The sequence below is a fragment of the Calidris pugnax genome, unplaced genomic scaffold (genome assembly GCF_001431845.1).
Source record: "Calidris pugnax isolate Ruff unplaced genomic scaffold, ASM143184v1 scaffold36, whole genome shotgun sequence".
Classification (NCBI taxonomy): Eukaryota; Metazoa; Chordata; class Aves; order Charadriiformes; family Scolopacidae; genus Calidris; species Calidris pugnax.
Window position 1 is genome coordinate 1,377,255 of NW_015090825.1, and position 10,996 is coordinate 1,388,250.

Below are 10,996 nucleotides of genomic sequence, written 5' to 3' on the forward strand. Positions count from 1 at the left end.
TATGTACAGTTTGATCAACTAACTAACTGGGGGCATCTCTGAGACAATACCATACTAACGATGCCTGTCAATTGGCTTAGACACAGCAGGAACTGGCTAGGGAAATTGCCAGGACTGTCTGAAATTCCCATTCTGCAATGGTTTGACAAATACGTTGCTGTGAAGGCAACTCGGAGTTCCGCCAACCACTTCATATCATGTCAACCTTTTGTCTCAAATTAGTTGTCTCAGCCAGCATCCGTAGAGCTCCTCAGAGAACTAATGATTGTGCTGAATATGCACATTGACACAGCTACACTGTGTCTATAATTTGTTGAAAATGAATATATCTGTATATTATATATCGGTTAAGGAATTAGAGATTGCTTGAACGACAGTGCTTAGAAAACTGAGAAATCAGGCCAGTTGTAAACTGTATAACCGATGTTTTTTCTGAATTAATTCATCAGCAACACACTTCTTGGTAACAGTACTTATACTATACTAATCATCATCACTACATATACAAAGTTGTTAGTCTTTGATCTGGTCGAAGCGACAGAGGACTAATTTTTCTTCTTATGCTTGGGAAAACCGCACTTTTAGAAGACTCCAATGTCTGAATTTGTGAAAATATTTACTTTATAGCCAGATATGCTATGTGATGTCTCAGTGGTTTTGAGCCTTGCCAGGTGCAGGGATGAGGAGGAGGAAGACCCAAGGAGCACTTGACCCAGGCTGGCCAACAGGATTACTATGTGATGTCTCAGTGGTTTTGAGCCTTGCCAGGTGCAGGGATGAGGAGGAGGAAGACCCAAGGAGCACTTGACCCAGGCTGGCCAACAGGATTATTTCATACCATGAATGTCACATTCAATATACATTAGAAGGTTTGCTGCCCACTGCTCTCTCTCTCTTGATGGTGGCAGTCCAGATCACTTCTTGCCCTGGTGCTGGACACCTTCCTCCAGTCCAGATAACTTCTTGCCCTGGTGCTGGACCCCTTCCTCCCAAAGCTGTAGCACTCACAGTGTCCAACATTTGCTGTCCACTTCTGGGAGTGCACAGATTCCCACTGATAGAATTGGCTGAATATAATTATTTTATATTGATATCAGGATCAATACTGGTTCTTTAGTATTATTAACGTTAATTAGCTAGTATTCTATTAAATCTATTTATATTTCACCCCTTGTGTTTCCAGTCCTGGGTGGGGAAGGGTCATCAGGTGACAGAATAATTGTGTAAAGGGCAATAGATTGTTGTGGGTTTCTCAAACCATAGCAATCTTTAACAACCATATTTTAAATTAGCTGTTAGTATACAGTGGAACTAATGGCTCAGGGTGACCAGGCTTCAGAGCACAGCAACAAGCCATGTTGGAATATCCTGATTAGTATTTTATATTTTATAGTTTTCATAGGCTTCTGTGATGGTCACAAACTATAGGATGAACTTGAATTTCTACCTTATATCACAATTAAAACTTAAAATTCAATAAATCTTGCCACAAGGGCCATTCATGATTGCTTTCCTTTTAGGGTGTTTTCAGAAGTGAGAATTTTTGTCTTTCACTCACAAGGATAGTTGTGCTGAAGACAAAGCAGTTATATAGCAGAGCATCACTCAGAGAGGGAAAATAATACTTTTTAAAAGTCTAATCTAAAGACATATAATATACATTCAGCTCCAGGGAGTAACCAAGTTTAAGCTAATCTTTTTGACAATATTCTACTTGACCGTGCCCTCAATCTCTTCTGGTCTCCTCCTTTTTACAAACCTTAGTTTGAGGACTTCTTGCTCTTTAGTACTTCAAATTGTAAGATAGTACTCAACAATGAAGCATGTTTGGTTTGAAGCATATGGGATGGTTAGTGTAGTGTAAGTTTGCAGTGTATGGGTGTTTACAAAGATATTACAAATATCATTGTAATACCTGATGAAGTCCCATTACAGCACCTGAAATGATAATCGAGGTGGTCTCTCCCATCCTTGTGTCACATCAAAGAAGTGCTTTAAATAATACTTTGCACTTTGGGAGGCTTTTGTCTTGTCTCTAGACATGTACAAACACAAAGCATGTACTGCCATCAACTAATTCTCCACACCTCAAAATGCAGGCTAATATTATAAATTAATATTAACTTTGATATTAATCTTATAGATTGCAAAACTAGAAGATAGATAAAATCATCTAGTAAATTGGGGCAGAGACAATATGACAATCTAGTGCTTCTAACCATGTGTGTATTTCACCCATAGGTGTTGGAAACTTAAATAAGCTTTCCCATTAAAATCATTTTTTCAGGTTTATACTTCTGTTTGACCACAACTTGCAAGGACCGTTGTAGGATTCATGGTGGTTTAAGGTTGTTAGTTTTTTATTTATTTATCCTGATAGCAATAGACACAGAACAGTGTACTATTTTAGAAACCAGTATGTCTCAAATTCCTCCTGAGCTCATACTCATACAGAATAAGCGTGACCTTTCATATGCCATTTTAAAAATGTGCCTTAAATTTACTTGTAACATGAATCCTCTGTGTTTTAGATTGCTGTAGGTTTCCTTTCTCCTCCTCACCAAGCTGGTAGTTCTTTTGAAGTTGGTACACACATGGATTTACTACTTATAAATCATCATTTTTATGTATTTCCAGAACATACCAGATGCAAGGGACAGAATGTGCCACTTTATTATATTTTTTGTCATTAAGAGATTACATATTTTGTAACACCTCTTGGAGATCCCAAGACTATACTAAAGATAAGAACATTTTCTTATAGAGTTGCAGTGGTTTCCTCTACTTGTTAATCCCATCCATTCTATTCTTGTTGTTCCCACACTGCAGTAGGTAGTGTTCCTAATGAGAAAGAATGTATCACACAAATTAGCTCAGTAGCAAGAAGAGTTCTAATTCTGCATCGCTTTTTTTCTAAATCCTCCATTTTTAAATACGCACTGTTTTGATCTAGCAGCTTGAATTTTGTTTCAAGTTTTTTCCAGCGTGCCAGTTCTTAGGTTTATGGACAGGAAGATCCTGTCAGCTACTAAAATACACCTGAAAACTGGCTCTGGCCCAGCCCTCCTGGAATTTGTTGTATGTTGCATGGAATTCACTTGAGGTCTGTGGCAGGAGTGTAAAGGAAGAATCAGGGAAATAATGCTTTGATCTCAGCTAGTTAGTAGCAAACTACCAAAGCAGAATCTGAAGGGCAATACCTAGAACAACGGGGTTCTGAACTTCACGGGCACCTGTAGGCCATGTGTGTAACAAAAATAGCTGGTATTTAAAGCTCTTTGCTTAAGGAAGCTTGGCCTTGGCTTTAGTAGTACTAGTTATGTTCTTGCTGCCCTTCCCTGTCCCGTCTCAGGAGCAAGCTTTCACTCTCATCGAACTGTGAACAACTCTGCTGTACTAACTGGCTTCTCTGATGACTTCTCTAACTTCAACAAATGACACTCAATACATTTCCAGAGGGTTTTTATTATGACAAGCAGGTTTCTGAACACTCCAAGCAAAAACATTTTGCACTTCTCATAAAACTCTTTTTTCCCTGAAAGAAAATACAAGTATACCACGTACAAAGCTCACGTACTTCTCAATTTTGGCTTTTTTGCTTCTACCATCTTCTATTTTATTTAGTTCTATTTTATTTTGTGATCTAGGTCACACAATTATACTTGTATTATGCAGAGTCGAGTATAAATAAATATACTCTTCAATCTTCTCAATCAATCTTCTCTCTGGCAGGGACCACAAATGAACTAGCAGAATCTAGAGCCCACCACCAGATCAGTAACCCAGGAGGCTGAGCTCTCCTTGCAGCCAGAGCTCTCTTTGCAGCCAGAAGAATCATCATCTTGGGCACCTCATAGTGCTGACTCTACAATACAACCTGGCTGCCAAATCATAATTGTATTCACTTTATTGGGGACCATCATCAGGCAACATTGTAAAGAAGTATGACCTCATTTTTGCTAAGTTTTAGACTGGTTCTGCAAAATAAGCTACGTTGCTCTCACCTCATGAAATACATGCAGTACTGATCAGACTTTCGCATTTTTTAAGTTTTAGTGGGAGGCTGCAGCATTTTGGCAATTTTCCTTAATGGAAGAGGAAGGAAAATACTGAATTGGGAAGAAAAAAAAAGCCAACCCACTATCATAGTTACAGTTGGTTGCTTGTCGACGGTGACAGCTGAACACAAGTGCGTATGTTTGAAGAAAATTGTTCGCAACAGGAAAAAGTGAGACACATAGCAGCATGACTGCCCTGGTTTCAGCTGGGAAAGAGTTAATTTTCTTTCTAGTGATTGCTGTGAAAAGAATGTCAATAATGCAATAATGCCTATTGTTTTAGTTGTTGCTAAGCAAAGCTGAGAGGGAGCATAGACAGAAGACTGGAATGGCCAATGGAATATTCTGTACCATAGACATCATGCTCAGTATATAAATGGGGGTTGGTGAGAGCTGGGGAGGAATCTGTGACCCCTGCTGGGTTAGGTGCCAATCCACCAATTTAGCAGGAGGTGAGAGTGACTTGTGTCTTCTATATTCTTTTATTATTATTGTTGTTGTTGTTGCTGCTGCTATTTTCTGATATTGTTCTACTAAACTGTCTTTACCTCAGCCCACAAGGTGTTTTTTTCCCCTTTCCTTTCCCCATCTTTCCTCCTCCTTCTCCCTATCCTTCTGAAGGGAAGGGGGAGAACTGTGTGAGGTGCTGTGTGGTCCTAGCTGCCAGCTGGGGTTAAACCACATCAATGACTTCCTGTGTAAGACAGTTATGGAAGAGAAATTAAGAAGCTAGACAGATGTTTTCCAGACCTGACAGAGCCATCGGAGTTATTTTCATAGATCTTCCAGCTAAAATGCTTTACAAGAGTGCTCCCAAAGCCTTATGGGTATCACTGAAGAAGGCAAAGAAATAGCTCCAGCATTTCCCAATGTAGCACGAAATCCATAGTCTATCCCTCAACAAAAGTCAGAGGGAAGGGAAGGGAAGGGAAGGGAAGGGAAGGGAAGGGAGAAGGGAAGAAGGGAAGGGGGAAGAAAGTAAGTTTGAGAATGAGTGAAAAACAGAAAGTGACAGAAACCAAGATGACAGTGTCTGCCATTGGGCAAAGAAAGGAGAGGAACAATCTCAGTTGTTTCAACTTCATCTGTGATCTAGTTAAATTCCTTTAACCCTGTGTGACACAGCAATTTCAAAGTTTAAGCAAAGACTGCAGGAGAGAAAAGCACGGCAGATGAAACAGAAATGGGTCTTTTGTTTAAACATAGAAATTCCATCTCAGATTCCAGCAAACAATATAAGGCAGAAGGCATATTTTCTTCTAAGAAAGCAAAGTTTCTTAAAAGCTATCACACTGGAGCAGAAAGTGACAAGATAGGATGGAAGCTGGTGATTTGCGTTTCGTTTCAGTAAAGATGGGTTCATGATTCTGACAGTATTACTTAATTTTCCTTCTGATAAGCTGTGTGCCCAGATGCAATATTCTCTACCCGTTGATAATTTATGGGGAATGGCATTATAATCAGGTTTAGCTCTTCGAACAAAATCACATGCCATCTCTCCTCCGAGCACTCAAGAACAGAATGCAAGCAACAGTCTTCTCTCACCTTATTTTTGACTGCAGTTATCAAATCACCTTGGTATGAGAGTGTAGATATATAATCTTTCTTCAAGGCTTCAGGAGTAATATGGAAGAGAAAGCAAGAAGACTGATGGCTATTTGCCAGACCTGACAGAGCTATCTAATTGATTTTCACAGATCTTCCCAAATCACACAGAATCACAGAATCACTGGAGTTGGAAAAGACCTCTAGAAATCACCTAGTCCAACCCCCAACTCAAAGCACTGTCAACTAGAGCAAGTTGCTTGGGGCCGTTTATAGTCAAGTGTTGAATATGTCTAAGACTCCAAAATGTCTTCGGGCACTCTCACAGTAACAAAGGGTTTTTTCTTATGTTTTTTGTGTCCTGTATTTCAATTTTTGCTCATTTCCTATTGTTCTCTTGCTGGGTACTACTGAGAAGAGTCTGGCTCCATTTTCTTTACCCCTTCTCCCATCAAGCACTGTAAGCTTATAATCATATGACAGCTCTCCACTTCATAATTTTTGTGGCTCTTCAGTGGACTCACTCCAGTTTTCTTACACTATATGGGAAAATATTTTCATAATATTTCTTAGGCTCCTCATAACTTGAAGATGACTTTGCTATCAAACTTCAGAGGTATTCTGTTTTCTGATCTGACTGCATGTGATTTGTAGTGGTTCAGAAAGTTGGGTGGGAATTGAACAAGGCCCTTCTCCCATCAAGCACTGTAAGCTTATAATCATATGACAGCTCTCCACTTCATAATTTTTGTGGCTCTTCAGTGGACTCACTCCAGTTTTCTTACACTATATGGGAAAATATTTTCATAATATTTCTTAGGCTCCTCATAACTTGAAGATGACTTTGCTATCAAACTTCAGAGGTATTTTGTTTTCTGGTCTGAGTGCATGTGATTTGTAGCAGTTCAGAAAGTTGGGTGGGAATTGAACAAGGCTGTTCAATGTATGCAGATCAGCACCTAAAATACCATGATATTATGCCCATTTATCTCTGCCATTGGAGTAATCTCAATTTTCAATAGCCTGCTTAGCTCCTGTAATCCATAGAGGGTTGGAGACCCACTTTGGTGGCCTTTATAGAAGTTGTCAGAACAGGACTTTCTTCCAGCTGACACAGTTACAACTTCTAAAACATTTAGCGCTTGCAATGAAAAAAAAAAAAAATGAAAGAACTTTTTGGTTAAATTTAGATTAAGTTTTCAGGTTTTTGACAGCAAAACAGTTCATAAATAAAATGAAATCACCAACTTTATGAAAATACAAAAATTCTGATGATGAGTCTGCAAGGGACAAGGTAGTTCTCTGCTGTTTCATTCTCTGTAAGCAGAGTTAAGGGTGCAGTTCATGTCAAGGTTTCTATAACTTAGCACTGAATTATCTGAGCCCTAGACATGTATAGTCAGACTGCAGGAGGTGCCTCAACCTTTCTCCTGGGGCAGTTACGGGTGGCAGACCTGCCTGCAAAGGGTGTGCCCAGGTGGAGGAACTCCTACAGCAGGTGGCTGAGCTGCAGGGGATGGTGAGGAGGCTTCGTAGCATCAGGGAGGCTGAGGAGATAGATAGCTGGTTTCAAACACAGCCTGTGGTGGACCAACAGCCCATGACCAAACTCCAAACCAGCACACATAGAAGGGAGGAGGAGAAGTAGCACAGGAGAATGGAAGCTTGTGACAGTAAGGACCAGCAGGAGGAAGAAACTTTCCTTGAAGCCTGAGGTGCTGCAGTATTGCCACAGTATTTTCCCATTCAACTAGGAAGTGGATTTATAGCCCAATGGTTACTTCCAGTCTCTGTAGAAAGTCCTTCCCCATTTTTCTCAACAAGCAAGGAAGAAAGGCAGCTTGCTTTCTTTCTTGCCCTGTCTTTCTGCTGAAGTCTGAGGTCAAACAGAAGGGGAAAAGTCTTTTCCAGGTTGATTATTCCCTATCTTCTTCGTTTAATCAAGATGCAAGGTACTAAGAAAGAAGAAATTTCCTGGTTTAATCCTCCCTATGACCTGTGGATAAGTAATTGGGGAAGAGATGGCCAAAGCTGCAGAAAGGGGTGTGGCTGAAGGGTTCAGAAGACCGAATGAAAGGACACCGTTTTATATGACAGAACATTCCAGTGTAATAAATGTAACAGTTTTGCATTGATCCAGGCCATACGAGTATTATCTGTGACACAAAATGCTGTTCTATCCACTTTTCTCAACAAACAAGGAAGACAGGCAGCTTGCTTTCTTTCTTGCCCTGTCTTTCTGCTGAAGTTTGAGGTCAAACAGAAGGGGAAAAGGTTGATTATTCCCTATCTTCTTCCTTTCATCAAGATGCAAGGTACTAAGAAAGGTGAAATTTCCTGATTTAATCCTCCCTATGACCTGTGGATAAGTAATTGGGGAAGAGATGGCCAAAGCTGCAGAAAGGGGTGTGGGAGAAGGATTCGGAAGACCGAATGAAATGAATCTGTTTTATATGACAGAACATTCCAGCATAATCAATGTAACAGTTTAACATTGATCCAGGCCATACAAATATTATCTGTGACACAAAATGCTGTTCTATTTTACCTTCTTCTGTCTTCAGCCTTTTCATCCCTGCTTTTCTTTGCCTACGCTGTGCTTCCCTATGCAGAACTTTGCTACATGCTTTTTCACCTTCTCTGCTAGTCCTCTTCCACCAGTCCTCTACCTGACCTCCTTCTGTGTTCATATTTTGTCTTCCTCTCCTTACATCCTTACATTTCCTGTCCATTGATCGACTGGAGCAGTGCTGTGGCCTCCTACTTGAGATGATGCCAAACTGTCAATGTTTGAAGTAATTCTTACCTGTTTCAATTGGAATCATCACAGCAGCGACTTGATTGCATCTTCTTCCCCCAAAAATTATTATGGGGAGAAAGTTTTTATCAGAGGAAAAAGGTGTTGCCCTCTTCATGTATGTCCTTAGCTTTATGTCTAACAGATCCCATGTTTCACACAGGCACAAATGTGCAACTGGGAAAAAAAAAAAAAAAGGCTTTCCTTGATATATAAAGCACAGGAAAGGTTAGGGACTCTTATATGGAGAGACATTTCCTTTGCTAATATTGATTTTTTTACTAATATGATCATTGTTGGTAATTTGAATATTTTTTTTTTTTTTTGCTGATATTGAAAGGGCTGTTGCTCTTTTTTGTATCATCTGACTGTACAAAGAGGAGTGTGGCTCATCTACAGTTCTTAAAGCCACTACTGGTTGACCTCTTCTTCACCAAACCAAGCATACCAACTCTCCTCAGAGGTTAGTGCCTTGCGACCACCATTGTAGTCTTTCGCTGAACCTTCTCCAATGTATCCACCTCCCTCTTGAACTAGGGGACCAAGCACTGGACACAGAATCAAAGATCCAGTGCCAAGCAGAGAGAGAATCATACTTCCCATGCTCTACTGGCCACTTTCCATTTAGTGTAGATAACTATACAGTTTGCCTTTTATGCAGTGAGAAAGCATGATGAGTCATGTTCAATCTAGCTCCACCCCCACCCAGTAACCCACCACATGCTTTCCACCAGGACTGCTATGCAATTTCTCAGTCTGTACTGATGCACAGGATCATCCCACCTCAGCTGCAGACATTTGGATTTCATTCAAGCTAATGACAAAGCTGGCAATAAGTCTGAATATTCTAAGGGCCAGCAGAGTGTTATTGCCACGCTCAGCAAGCAGCGAAGAAGTCTCAACCACAGCTGCTATTACTGGAAATCTGAAGTAACAAATGCTTCCCTTTCCGTTTTCTCTTCAGAACCACTTCACTCCACTTGTAATACTTTGTGACCTTCACATGTACTCATACATTTTATATTTAAATTCAGAAGGTGCTTTTGACGTCTCTCGGCTTGGTTATCAATGCACTTTTACTACCGTGACATCTTCTTCGTGATGGTACTCTTTTTCTTGAGATCTAACAAAACAGTGGATCAAAAATACGTTCTCGTGTGTTGCAATGGCCAGCTCTCACCTTTACGTAACTGTGAACGTCAGCAGGATTTGCATTCCCCTGTCTGAGGGCAGAATTTGTCCCCTAAAGAGCATGAAAGCTCACATTCCCCAGGTTCAGTGTTCCTGTGAATTTCAGTGTCAGCAGGAACTTGCACTGAGGCCCATGTTTAAACTGAAGGACTGGCAAAGTATCTGCACACAGACATCTGTATGTGTAAACACGCTGCTTTCAACCTCTTAACTGATATTGCTCATGGATCCTTGCAAGGAATAACTTCTACCCATGACTGATTAAAAATAGGCCTGAAGGAAAAATAATTTTCCCTTTGGGATAAAACAGAGCAGAGCATATTTTGTGTGTTTTCAAAGCAGTTTCCTCAAACACAGAGAATATAAAAAGAGGAGCGAGGACACCAACCGTCTGGCAGATTTCCAAAGGAGTTCAGGACCAAAACATTCATCCTTATGCTGGAAACCATGAGATTGGAAGGTTTTCCTGGTATCTGTAAAGCATCAGCACCACAATCAAGGATGAGCAGTCAGGTATCGTCTGTGTTGACAAAGAGGTGGAAGAGGATAAGAATAGGTGCCAGGGCAAGTCATGCAGTATCTGAAGCAGAAGAAGGAAGGATATATTAAATCTCTGCCTGCCAGTTTTGCCAGTTGCTGAGTGCTTTTGAAAATCAGATGCCTCATTTAGCTGACTAAAGAGTGATTGAGCTGTACCAGAAATACAGACCCAGCTGTCAGAGAAAACTGAAAAATATGTCCTGGAGTAGTTTTGAAAAATCTAATTCTTTTTTCTCTGTATGGAACACTCGTTTATTTAAAAAAAATATATATTAATTAGGCTAAGTTTAGCTGTGTGTATCACCTGAAAATAGAGAGGACACAATAAAACTACATAGGTTAGCCCAAATGCATGTTGCGTAGAACTTCATGCATACCTATCAACCTGTGTCTGAACAAGAATTTGTGAGGGTCATTCAAGTAAAAGGGGGAAATTTGCTTATTTAATTTTCTTGGCCTCACCTCCTCATCCCCATGGAGGAGAGAAAAATTTTGCTCTCTGCTCTTTAATTCACATTCTCTCTCACCATTCTCTGACTCCCAAGAATATTTCAGCCTCCTGCCTGCCCAGGGACCTACTGTTGTTTTGGCAGTACTTCAAGGTATGTCAGCATTCCAGAGGTCAGATGAGGATAAACTCTAATTAAAAGATATTAAAATAGGCTGCAGAGGACAAAAATTCAAAACCCCAGATCGATCATAACCTGTTACATCTGAGCTGTCTGTGTGCTTAAAATATGCATTGAAAGTAATCTTTCAAACCTCTTCTTCAGGTCTTCATTAGCACCCCCAGAGAAAATAATTTCAAACTGTTCAGAGAGCAGCAATCCTGTTCTGGTCCTTGAAATCCTTCGAACACACACCC